Source organism: Phragmites australis, chromosome 6 (assembly GCF_958298935.1).
Source record: "Phragmites australis chromosome 6, lpPhrAust1.1, whole genome shotgun sequence".
In the NCBI taxonomy this organism is placed as follows: domain Eukaryota; kingdom Viridiplantae; phylum Streptophyta; class Magnoliopsida; order Poales; family Poaceae; genus Phragmites; species Phragmites australis.
This window is the reverse complement of record NC_084926.1, coordinates 1,526,618-1,539,520: the sequence shown is the minus strand read 5'-3', so window position 1 is coordinate 1,539,520 and position 12,903 is coordinate 1,526,618.

Genomic DNA, 12,903 nt, shown 5'->3' with positions numbered 1-12,903 from the left:
TCGCTCTCCCCTCCTCTCCGCAGCCGGGCCGGCCCGGCTGCCGTGTGGCCGGCCGTGGTCATGCTCGCCGTGTCCCCGAGGCAACGAACCACCGGCACACGCGCGCGCCGCCAAGAGCCCGAGCAGGACCTGGCAAAAGAACCGGCACGTTGATGAGGAGGTAAGCCGGCGGCCGGCCGGCCATGTGTGGTCAGCCACACGCTTGCCGGCCGTCCTGCGCCGCGCTTGTGTGGAGGGCACGGTCACGGAATGGGTCGCGCGATGCGGACAGGGGCGCAGGGGCTAGTGACTGCAACTGCGCCAGTTGGTTGGTTGCTCGTTGATGGCAGTTGCAATCAGCCCTTTGCGGCCCTGTGGTGAAAAATGGCGCCCTTTGGGAGGTGAAAACGATTTTTTACAGCAAACGACCGAGAGCGAGTGAGTGAGAGGTCAGCTGAGTGACGTGTGAGTCACTGAGTCGGATTGGATGGGGCCGGCAAGCTGTGGTGGGAGGCTGCCGAACCGATAGAGTGCAACACTGCAACGCAACTACGACCGTGCCGGGAGACTCCGTCCCAAGTAGGAGTACTCACTCCAGCGACAATTGCTTACGTTGTGAACATGATATGGTTTTTAATATGCAAGTTTGGTCATTATTTCTACTATTAGAACATATTTTATAAAACTAATAATTTTATAAGATTATGGAAGTGTTTTGCAAAAGCTATCTACACGTATGATTTTTATTTTTAAAACTAAATATTTTTAAATGTTAATGTATTTAAGCCATATTTGGTTCGGGGCAGCTCTGGCCAGACAGCAACGTCAGCCCTAGTCGATCAAAATTGGACGCCCTCCGCCGAGGACTCAATCCAAACGAGCCCTTAAAGTTTTAAAATTTTAACTGAGCCCATTCAAAATGTGAAATATTTGTAAATGGTAATGTATTTAAGTCATGTTTGTTTCAGACCCTGACGCAGAAAACTTCGGCCAAGCAACAGAGTCAGCTCTAGATGATCAAAATTGGACACCCTCTATCCAGGACTCGATCTAAACGAGTCCTTAAAGTTTTAAAAGTTTAACCGAATCTCATTCAAAAGGCGGAATATATGTGACCGAAGAGGTAGGATTAAGCTGGCTGGACTGTAGCAACGATGTTAGATTTGTTGTTTAACTGCATATCTCTAGAGGTCTGGATCTACGGCCTGGGAGTAATATCGTATCATATAGGAGTATTGTGGTTTTGAAACCTCATGTTTGAATCTAGTATAATAGGGCACAGCTAGAAGTAGAACCCCTGGTTGTTTATTCACGGGCGGCTTGATGGTGTAGAATTGCCTGTGCACGTCCACCGCATTCTTTGACCGGCGAGAGAAGACGACGAAGCTTTTCGGTGCATTATTTGTAGTACCCCCGAGAAGCAGGCGCCGGGAAATCTGATGATTCTTGGAGGCAAGAGATGGAAACGACGTTTGCAGTGGGCGGCATGTGGAGTGAAATGGAGGAGCGAAGCGGGGTCCAGAGCTGAATCCACATGACCAATCCCGGTCCGTCCTACAGCGCCGAGTGCTGTTTCGCTTGGTGTGTTGCTCCTGTGCTTGAGATGCCTGCCTGCCTGCCTGCCCGAGGCGTCCACTCCATGCGCTTTTCTTTGACCTCGCCATCAATCCGTGATGCCAACACTCACCCACTCCGACAGCATCACAGCACGCACGTTGTGCCGCGTCATCCATGCACTCATTCGTTCGCTTCGCTCATCAGTTTTTTTGGGTACAATATATATTAGGGTTAGCACTGCAGCAGCATTTTCTAACATATCAATCTTTCAAATGGGATCGTGTTATGCAGAAATAAATCTCTTTCTTGTGCAGATTTTATCTGGTCGATCCAAATAGTAGCAGTCCTAGTAGACAAGCAGATGCGGTCTTCTAGGCTGGATTAAGCCAAGAAACGAATAATCCCATCTTCCAAGGAGCGATTGCGACTCCGGAGCCGGGTCAAGGTTTCTGGGCATCCACATGCAGAATCAGTCCCTTTACTGTTCAAACCGGCACATGCATGCCTCTGGCTGCTGAAGTGCTGAACCCATCCCGGCTTCGGTAGACCGTCTCGCCCCCTACCTCTTTACACTCTTTTCCTTTACTGTGTGCCTGTCCTTGGAACCTGCAGCCAACACTGGTCTTCGTCTTCTCATCTCAGCTCGGATCGAAAGAAAAGGTCAGTTGTTGTGCCTTCAAATTGTGTAAACAAAGCGGACTCTGAAAGAAACAAACGATGAGCATGTGAAGGTCTTGTTTCGTCGTCCCTACCGTTCATTGCAGATGCATTTGCGGTGGCATAGAAAGGCGGAAGTTTCTTCAGGCGGTGGATTGGATGAGCCGTCCCTTTCGTTTCACCGCGCCAATCCAATCCCCCACTTCAGCACCTGCCCCTAGTTTAAGCGGACCAAGCGGAAGTTAATCCTAATCTGCGAATAGATCAACTACCTTAAACTTGCGGAACATTGAGCGATGTCCACTCCGAGTTCTTTGTGTCTGGCTTTTCGGTGGTAGAAGATGTATCGGATGACAGTGAGATACGTTAAGTGACTTTGTTAATTTTAGCCTTTACATCTTTGATTTTTAATAGGTGTTATATAAATGTGTGTGTGTGATGATACGAGTGTGTATATGCGTCTAAAGTTGTTGTAGTGTTTTAAAAAATACTACAAACGCTTTGCTAAGTAAAAATTAAAGGAGTCCGCACTGCGAGATCTAATTTCACGATTGGCCGTGACACCATGCAATTAAGCTCCATCGCTATTGCATTGCATCCCGTGAAAGGAGGCGCCTTTCGCAATGCCTTTCTACCCTTGTTCCCTCTCATTTTGAGAAATGAGTGAATAAGTGTGTTGGTTAATATGTGTTATGAGTCATTGATAATGTTTGAGTTGAGGTTGATTTGGTTAGCATGTGTTTGTTGATGTCTTTTCTGGTTCATGACTAACCTGAGTTAAAGGAGAATTGAATTGGAACGATTTTCTCTGAGTCCAGATGATTTGTTCTTACCAAATTATCCGGTGTCTGGAAATTGGCTTCACGGATGATCCGGTGTGGTGCTGATGCTGACACCAGAGGTTTTCAGCTTAGTGGCAAAATTTGAAATGGACACCGGATGATACGGTGTTGGCTATTTGTGTGCACTAGACTATTTTCAGCAGAGCAGAAAATAAAGTGGGTTCTGGTGAGTGATACTCACAGGACAGTCCGATGATAGGTTGTATGAGCACCAAAGAGTACACCGGAGCTTTTCTTGCAGAGATGGTGAAATTGTGAAGTGGTTCTCACCGAATGTCCTGTGTCTGCATGGTTCAACACCGGACTAATCTCCGGACCATTTCTGGCAGAGGGGATGGAACAATGTGTTCTGATAGAGATGAAGGCACCGGATATTCTGGTAACTAGATAAAAGGATAATGATGTCGCTTAGAGGAGGGTGAATATGCGTTTTTGCACAAATTCGTTTTTTTTTTACTGTTGGTCTAAACTTGTAGCGGAAAATAAACTAACGAATTTTTTACAAGTAAAAATCCTAAATATGCTATGCTCAACTAGTGCACAATCACCCTAAATAAGTGTGAAAGTTGCAATCATGTGACAAAAATTATTCAATTCTAGCAAAAGATATGCAAGAGAATATTAAATAAAAAATCCTAAAAACATTGTTCACCGGAGTATCCGGGTTAATCCGGATACTCCGGGTTGTAAAGTACCAGAATCTTCGAGGTCTGTACAGAAACTAGCCCGAACTGAAATTAAACAGCGCCTAAAGAGTTCTAGCTCAAATCAAATGAAGTCGTGTGTTTCAAGTGATGATTTCAAGTAGATCCATGGAGAACATACAATCAAATTCATACGAGCAAGTAGATTGAGCAATATGTATAAATATTGAGCAAGAACACAAGAACGAGGAAACAAAAGAGGAGACATAATGTTTGTTTCCCGAAGTTCAGACACCTCCTCTAGAGGTTCCTACGTCTCCGTTGAGGAGCTCGGTCACACTTGAGCCGGGCCTCTCTCAACCCTTTTTCTCTCCAAGCTCGATCACACTTGAGCTTGGGTTTCACTCTTGATTTCTTTCCTTGCGGAGGTGAAATTGAAGCCTTCAAAAACTTCCCGCGGTACACCACAAACTTGGGTGCTCACCGGCGACGCCTAGGAGCTCAAAGCTCCAAGAGTAACAAACGCGACGATGAACTTCTTGCCGATGAACTCGAGTGCTCAAGAATGAATTTTATCTCACTTGCACTTAATCTTCCAATCTCTCAATCCAACTCACTTTTCTTCTCAAATCTCACACTAAAATAGAGTGGGAGGGATTTCTTTTGGCTCTGAAAATGTTTCATTTCGTGCCCTTGCCGCAGCCCCAAAGGATGGAGTTGAGGGGCTATTTATAGCCCACCGTAAAAAACTGCCTTTACAGGCTTTTTTTACTAACCCAGAGTACCCGGGTTGATACAACAAAACTAAACCGAGAACCCCTGGCCTGAACTCAACCCAGAGACTCCTAAACCCGAAGTATCCGGTTACACCCGAGGACTCCGGGTGAACTAAACAACCCCAAATCGACACCTCCCCTCGGAGCCTCACCTGGAGACTCCGGATAACCTAGATAATCCGAGTCAACCCGGAGTATCCAGGTTCAGCACAGCTGACCCTCTAAAAACGACGACAACTTTTGATCCCGAAGTCCGATTTCGACGATTTTGGACTCTATGGAAAGCTTATTCAGAAGGCTACACATACCAACTAAATTCATGATCTCAAACACATTGGATTAAATTAGGAACACTCCGAAACCTAATTCGGATACTTCCACACTTTCCACACCGGAATTTCTAAAAAGAACTCTCACTTAGGTTTGGTTAGAAACTCTTGAGCACTGAGACACGACAATTAGCTCTATATTGCATCCCTCTCAATAGTGCGGTATACCTACACTCAAGTTCAAAGATAAAACTCGTTTAAACCACTTTGAGCATTTGAATAACTTTCAAGTACCGCTTCTTTTATTCAAACCTTGAGGGTTACCAACTTTCATATATTTCTCACTCCATCTTTTCTTGATTCTTCATATGATTGATGTGAAATCACTCATAGCTTCCCATGGCCTCACACGGTCCATTGGCACAAAGCCTTCACTCGCTCACCACCACCACCTTGGTCCTTCGGCGCCTAGCCATTTGCTTGCCCTTCACCATCGGATGGTTCATCGCAGTCGTGTCTTGCTTGCCCTTCACCGTCTTATCATAGAAAACCACTTTGTATTCGGGAGTCAGGAGAGATTTACCAGCAGTCAAGATTGCAAAATGAAGTATAAGCATCGACATCGAAGCACTTACTTAAGGTAAAATAAGTGGTACCTAATCATATTTTGAGAAGCGTGCTAGGGTTTCGTGGGTTGACCACAAAACAACGACAAAACTGGAGGGTTATATAGCATCATCGCGAAGCTTGTGTCAAGGTAAAGCTAAGTTATGAAGAAGCCGTGACCGTTCGATGGAAAGAGCGAAATCTGGATCAAAATGCTCCGGTGGTAGATAAGTGTGCACTGCCAGTGAAGGGTACTTTGAGAACAAAGAAACATAAAGGCTAAGAAAGCTCCCAAGGGTTATAGATAGAGAGATAGAGATGTGAAAGAGTGTTGAGCCATCCATTTGAAAGTCTAGTGATAGGTTTTAGATAAAAGGAGAAGATAGGCTTAATTTTTGTAATAGCCTAGAGTTTTGTGAGAGAAACAACTTTATAATCCGTTGAAAATAGGATTGACTTCTGTGCTTAATGAAGTTTATTTTCTCGCATGAGCTTTTGTTTATCTCTTTCTTTTGGTTCTCTTGTTTTCAGTGCAAGTTTTTTGATTTTTTTGTTGATTTTTGTTTTTGCCTTTGAGCTGCGTTTTTTCAACATTGAGAAGTTATTCTTCTTGTTGCTAGAGGTATAAACATTCATATACTCATGTATTTTTGAGAATCTTGAATTCCCTTGTCTCTAGACCATTAACTTGTAAAGTTGCTTTTTTCAGTATCTGTCGTTTTGTTTTGTTTTTCGTTCAAGTTTTAAGCTTTTATGCTAAAAAACACATGAAATGGTCTTGACTAGAGCATATAGTTCATATTCTATTTGTGGAGTCATGTTGTCTTAAAAATTTCTTTCTCGCATTGTTTCTCTAAAGTTTATGCTTCTATGTGTGCGTTTCTGATAAGCGTTGGTGAACAAGTAATATATTATCTATTTCATAAAAAACTTTATAAGACACAAATTCACCTCTCTAGTAGTCTATCTCGATCCTACACCTTTAGAATCGTCAGTTGCAGTCAACGACGCGACGACGGTGGCCATGAAAAAACATGTGTCGTGTGCCTGTCCCTTGCCTTTGGACTAGACTGAATAGATTTTTATCTGATGTGCACGCAACGAATATAGTTTAGCCATCACAAAATTTTTAAGGTCAACAGTAGGCTAAAGACTTGTCAATCTACCGAAAGGGGACAATGTAGACACACCCCTTATCTCATGCATTCATCCTTGATCATTTTATTCATTTTATGATTTTTTTCTCTTATTTTTTTAATATAAATCTTAATGTAAATGAACGATTATGATAACCCGAGTGCGTTCATAGGGGCTAGTGAAAATTTCACTTCCGAGGAGGCAAGGACAATGGGCTAACAGCACTAGGGGTCAAATTGAAGGTAGTTTTGGATTGACTTGCATGTGCCAAGTTGGATGAATTTACCTCTAGCAGAATATTATTACCTTCCATGCATCATCTACTGAGACAAAACGATGTGAAAATTACTGCCGGTGAGCTTGCAATGCCAACCGGGTAAATTAAGACTGATGACGATCGGTTACCTTGCCTCTTGATTAGTCCGTTCAGCTGTTGATGGGTTTCGTTTTGACAGGATTAAAGGGTGATTACTTGACTGGATCAGACTAGACCAGACGTCCCTTTAGTAATTCGACCACTAGGTGTGTGGTCAAGCACTCAGGTCAGGTCAAGTAGCCTTCAGAAAAAGTGTGCTCAAGGATTTTAGAGTCTGTCCTTTGGGCAAGGAGTCTGTATAACAGATTAAAAGTTCTCATGGCGAGGGATCATATAGTTGTCGTCCTCCTCGTCCTTGGACGATTGCACAGTTGCTTTCTACGCACAAATATTCGCTTCTGAATTTGTCGCTGCACGGGCATGCATGTGATTACGAACACCTTGTACGCTTATGCAGCTTTGCATTCTACTGTCACAGGCAAGAACACACGTACAGATGTACTACTATCTCCTCCACAATTATTATTCACCAAGGAATACGATGATCGATCCCCCTTTGTGATGGCATCTTTTGGGGTAGCGTACCTTGTCAGCTAATGGGCAGTTGCTGTTGCTCGTCCTTTGCAAGAAGAACAGGCCAGCAATTGGTTGCCAACCACTCCAGTGTCTGATCCACTAGAATCCAGAGATTGCATGCATTGCGCCCTTGTTCTAATGTTCTGCATAGTACCATGCTGAATTTCGGATGGAGCCACATTAGCAAGTGTAGTGTGTAGGCAGCCTCAGCCTACCTTTGGTCGTTCCTTCTCTGCAAAATGGGAGAGCAAAAGGAATTTGCAGACTGCAGTGATCCTCCAGATCAGTGACAGCCGCAAAATAAAACATGCCCACCAAATCCTCGAATGCATGCAAATATGATTCCCAGTTCCGATGGACGCTTCCATCACATCATCTTTTGATCTCTGTTGCTTTTGTGCTATTCTGTTCCTCTATCTATCCCGAGGAATTATGCCCATATACCAACAAAATATCATGAGAATCCTATGGTGGCTGCTTTGAGGAGTATCTGATTGCCATGTGCTTTTTCAGGTGTGATGTTGGGGTGTTAGTGCTGCTCCTTTTACAAATGCAGGTTTTATTTACGTTAAAGTATACCTTTTTAACATAAAGAGGAGTAAAATTTTACTACTGAAATACTAAAAACACAGCACATCATATCGCTTCCTTGTACTAGAAGAGTACAGAATTACTACTCCACTTTCCAGTTTCCACTAGCACACACTGATCTTTTGTAAGCTTCAAGTGGAGCTCTTCAGTAGTGGAGTACCATTAGCGGTGGATGCTGCAACTGTCTGAGCAGAGCTTAGCCTTTACTCAATTATAATGGCTACTGAATAAATTACTAGGTACTGGTCTGAATAGAGAATAAATAATGTGATGTGGAGGGCAATGTGGTTTGTTGGACATTAGCAAAATATAAATACCAGTCCTTATACTGATCCCATGGTCATCATAGGACAACCATAAAGTTCAAAACAATTCAAAAGCGTTATTAGTTGTTGTTTTTTTAGAGAGAAGTTGCATTGGAAGCTTAAACTGAAAGATCTTCGCATAATCCTTTTTTTTCTTTTCAGAACCAGAATATGAAATGCTCGGTCATATTAATTTTGAATCATCCAGTGTGCGGTGGGCTATTGGAGTTGGGGACCAACCACGTACGCTAGCTGAACGGAGATGGGATCGGCAGATCAGCGAAGCCAGCGAAGAGAGACAATGATGCCTGTCGTTTTGCCATTTGCCTACTCAAAGGAGGATTAAGTGTCGATGCGATATGACGCTGATCACCGATCAGGTACACCGCCGATATTTTTTAAACATCAGTATAACTAATAGATATATATACACACTCATATTATCATACGTGCACACTCACATAATAACTACTAAAGATCAAAGATGTAAAACTTAAAAGATTAACGAAGTTACCTGTGCGTCTCGCTAGAAAAAATCCATCTTAACAAGAAACACACAGAATTAAACTTAGGATTTAATTTTTGATGGACAACAAGTGCGACCACCCATCCAAGTAAGTCTTGTTCTTGGCAGGGGCGAGGCCTAGCCTAGAAAGCCCAGAGTAATAAAGTGGAAAATTCAGGAAAAAATACATCATATATTTATTTGATACTCTCGTATAGCACCCGTAGCATGGGCTGGATCCACCACTGGTTCTCGGTACGCCGCCGATTCTGATGACATGAGTGTCTGTGTTTGCATGCGTAAAAAACCACTAAGACACAGGTAAATAGTTTTACTTGGGCGCAGTAAGAAAGGTAATGGCAGTGGTCACTTTCTGTATGAGGACATAGATACTGCAGCTAGGAAAATTCACTTTCTTCAGTGGTCGTTTCAGCCCATCTGATCCACGATTCAACCAAAGAGGACAGGACCTAGCCTTTGCAGCCAGGTAATCTTATCTTAGGCCCATGCTGAAATTCTCCGATGTGCCCTACTAACTACGAAGCATGGCAAACGGCCCCACTGTAAACGGGAGAGTTTTTTTTTTATATATATATTTTCAATTAAAAAATTAAATAAATAGATTCCTGATTGAACAAATTACAAAAGTAACCCTCTCAGCGGCGGTAGCGGTAAGCATTCCTCTTACCGCTGAACAGTAATTCGCGATGAACAGTACTCTAAAATTCAATTTCCTCTAATACCTTCTTTATTCAAAACAATGATGTTCTGTTACTTCAAAAATTCTAATTTTTTTTGTATATGTTCCATAATTCATGTATAACCCATTTTAATTGAATTCACCAAAAAATCCTGTGTAAATTTAAAATAAAATTCTCCAAAAAAAAGCTACTTTTATAACTTCTAGCAATTGTTAGTGCCTCAAATAAATTTATAAAAAACTGGTAAAATTCACTAATATTCTTTTTATGTGATGAGATAATTTCTAAAATTATTTTTAGTAGTAGGTTTATATATGTTTTAATTCAAATTAAGTTAAAAGAAGAATATCACATGAAATTATAAAAATACATATAAATGATGCATTAGAAAGGAATCCACTTTTTTACCATATAATATAGGGCTGAAAACAATTTTATAAATTATCAAATCATCCAAGAAGAATATTAGTGAATTTTACCAGATTTTTAAAAATTTATTTGAGCCCTAACAATTGCTAGAAGTTATAAAAGTAGTCTTTTTTTGGAGAATTTTAGTTTAAATTCTATACAGGATTTTTTGGTGAATTCAATTAAAATGGGTTGCACATGAATTATGGAACACGTACAAAAAATTTTAGAAATTTTGGAGCAACAGAACATCATTATTTTGAATAGAGAAGATAGGAGAGGAAATTGTATTTCAGAGTACTGAAAGCTAGTTTTGTAATTTGTTCAATCAGGAATCTATTTATTTAATTTTTTAATGAAAAAAATATAAAAATAAAAAAAGCTCCTGTAAACGGCGCAGCAAAATTCTGGGAAGCTTTCTTCAGTTAAGCGTGTTTTCCTCGTCAAATGGGCCGAAAACTTCACCTGCAGACGCAGCACGATACATGCCGTCCGGTCCAAGCCGGAGAGTGGACCGAGCCTTTCATCTGAGTTCGTGCGCCTGACACAGCTCGTTAGGGCGACCCAGCACACATCGCCTGGTCCGTTTGGGCGTTCTTCTCCCTCCCTCCCTCCCTCCCTCCCTCTCTTCTCAAATGCAGCAGGACTGCAGGGGCTCTGCCATTCATTGAAGAAGAGAAGAAGAGCTTACAGCACACTGATTAACAGCGAACAGAACAACAATGAGCAGGGGTTTAGCCTTATTACATGGTTGGCTAAACACCCCTACAAACAACGAAAGGTATTACACTGTGTGACCAACTCGAGAGCACCAATTTTTGCAACGACCTACTCTCTTGCCAAAAAAGGAGACTTTATGCGGTTGGAGGCTTGGCTTTTGAAAAGCCTCTCTCTCTCGATCTCTGAAAAGAACTGAATCTATCAGGAGGCACCAGGCAGTGTATCTATACACTAGACAATCCAAGGGAGTAGGGACGGCAATAAGCTGTGACCACTCAGGTTAGCAGATTTTAAAGCTGACAATATGTGGTCCACGAAAATGGCGTCTGATGGGTCCTGTCCAATATTTAAATATGAGTATATACTTATAACGAGTACACTGTATATGAATAGAGTATATCGGAAATCTGTATAACAACTCTGGATATTACGGAACTGAATCTATGGCTTCTGGTACACTCGAAAATCAAGAAGACATATACCAAAAAGGTCTCATACCAACTTAAGAATGACTAGTATTCAAGTCGGATCCATCTACTTTATCTTAGTAAACAAGATGGAAGATTCTTTATCAACTACAGTTGGATAGGAGAGTCCTATATAAAACGGGGATCCAAACTCTCAAAGAAAAAGGAGGAAGGAGAGGAAGAGAGAAAACTCACGCATCTGCAACTTAATGTAAGCATTAAGATCATAGAAAATACTCGACGACTTCAATTCTAAATTAGCTTAAATCTAATCCACTCTTTATAATAGATCTAGCCATATTACTTATACTAGAGAGAATACATATACATCATCATCTATACATAAAAGTATGATATTACTTCAATTGTGATCCGAATCTATCTACATCGTGTGTCTTACTTCGTATTTAATCTCCAATTCTGAAGGTTTCCAATCAACTACAGATATATTGTTAGAAACTGTACATTTTGGTAGAAAGTGGCAGCAAGAGCGGCAGAAAATGTGAGGGTAGATGGCAGGCTACCGAGCCCTCCACCCTTCACAACTTCTCAGCATCAACTGTGCCAAAAGCCAATGGTGAATGCATGACACTTTCTGCAACTTGCCACACATGGTTTTGATCTGAGCGGTTGGCTTTGCAATCATATAAGCGGGAGACGAAACTAGGAAAGTGCCGATTCTAGATGTGCCCACGGGACAGCGAGTTTTTGGCTGCTGCTGCAGACGGTTGAGAGCAGTTGCTTCACGAGCAGGGTGCAGAACGTGATGGCCGAGGGAGGGGGCTGCAGCTGAATCTCGAGCATGCTGTATGTACTAGGGGCGTGTTTGGTTCACGGCCCTGACGAGCAAGTTAAAATTTGGTTGTGCCTGAGTGATTTGGCATGCGTTTAGTTTACAGACAAATTTTGGCTCCGTCTCAAAAAATTTTGGCTCTTTCATCTACCGTAAACAGAAGAACGGACGAATTCCTTGGCCGTCGTTTTGCTCGCCCGGGATTTGGCTAGGCTACACGGCGGCACAGCGCTGATGTGTCCGCGTGTGAGTGGCTACATTAAAGAAGTTCCATTTGAAATTAGCAAGTTTAAAATCATATTATTTGCTAAACTGTATATTCAATTTTTAATCCGTTTGAACTGTTGTGTTCCTCGTAATCAAATCTACAAATTAGACCCTGTCGAATATATTTTGACACTTAAAAAAATTAGTTACATGTGGGCGTTACATGTCATACTCACGGCTTCCAGAAATTTTGTTATGTCTTCGATCCAAACGCTCATTTCTAGACTCAATTTTGGCACTACCCTGTCACGAATCAAACACTTTTTTTTCTTCTAAATTTTGATATTGCCCTGACTTTAGCCATGACTATATTTAATTAGGCTTTTTTGGGGTATGCAAATAAACACACCCTAGAAGCTAGAAATTGCAGTGGACAAAATAAGAGTGCAGGGAAGATATAAACTCACCGCGTACATGATCTTGTTTTTTGTCTTCAGTTTAGTACTAGGGAAAGTTTCGCCAACGAGGCTAATCAGCATCCACAAGTTATATGAAGTTCAGAACCAGTAGACACAAGTACAACTCACGGTTCCAGGATTGCAACTTGCGAATAATAAACAGGGAAGAAATACCAGCATCTGAATCTAACCTCTATCAGCAGAACAGCCGCCTAATTTCAATTCAAGCCTGTGAGCGTGGCACCAAAGGTTTGTGTGCGACTGAAACTATCAGCACTGCAGATGGTGTCCCAACTATTCCCTTCTTACCGGCAAATCACACGAAATTACTACCAGAAGCAACAATCACGGAGTTATACGAAGAGAAATTTCGGGGTCAAAACTTCCTA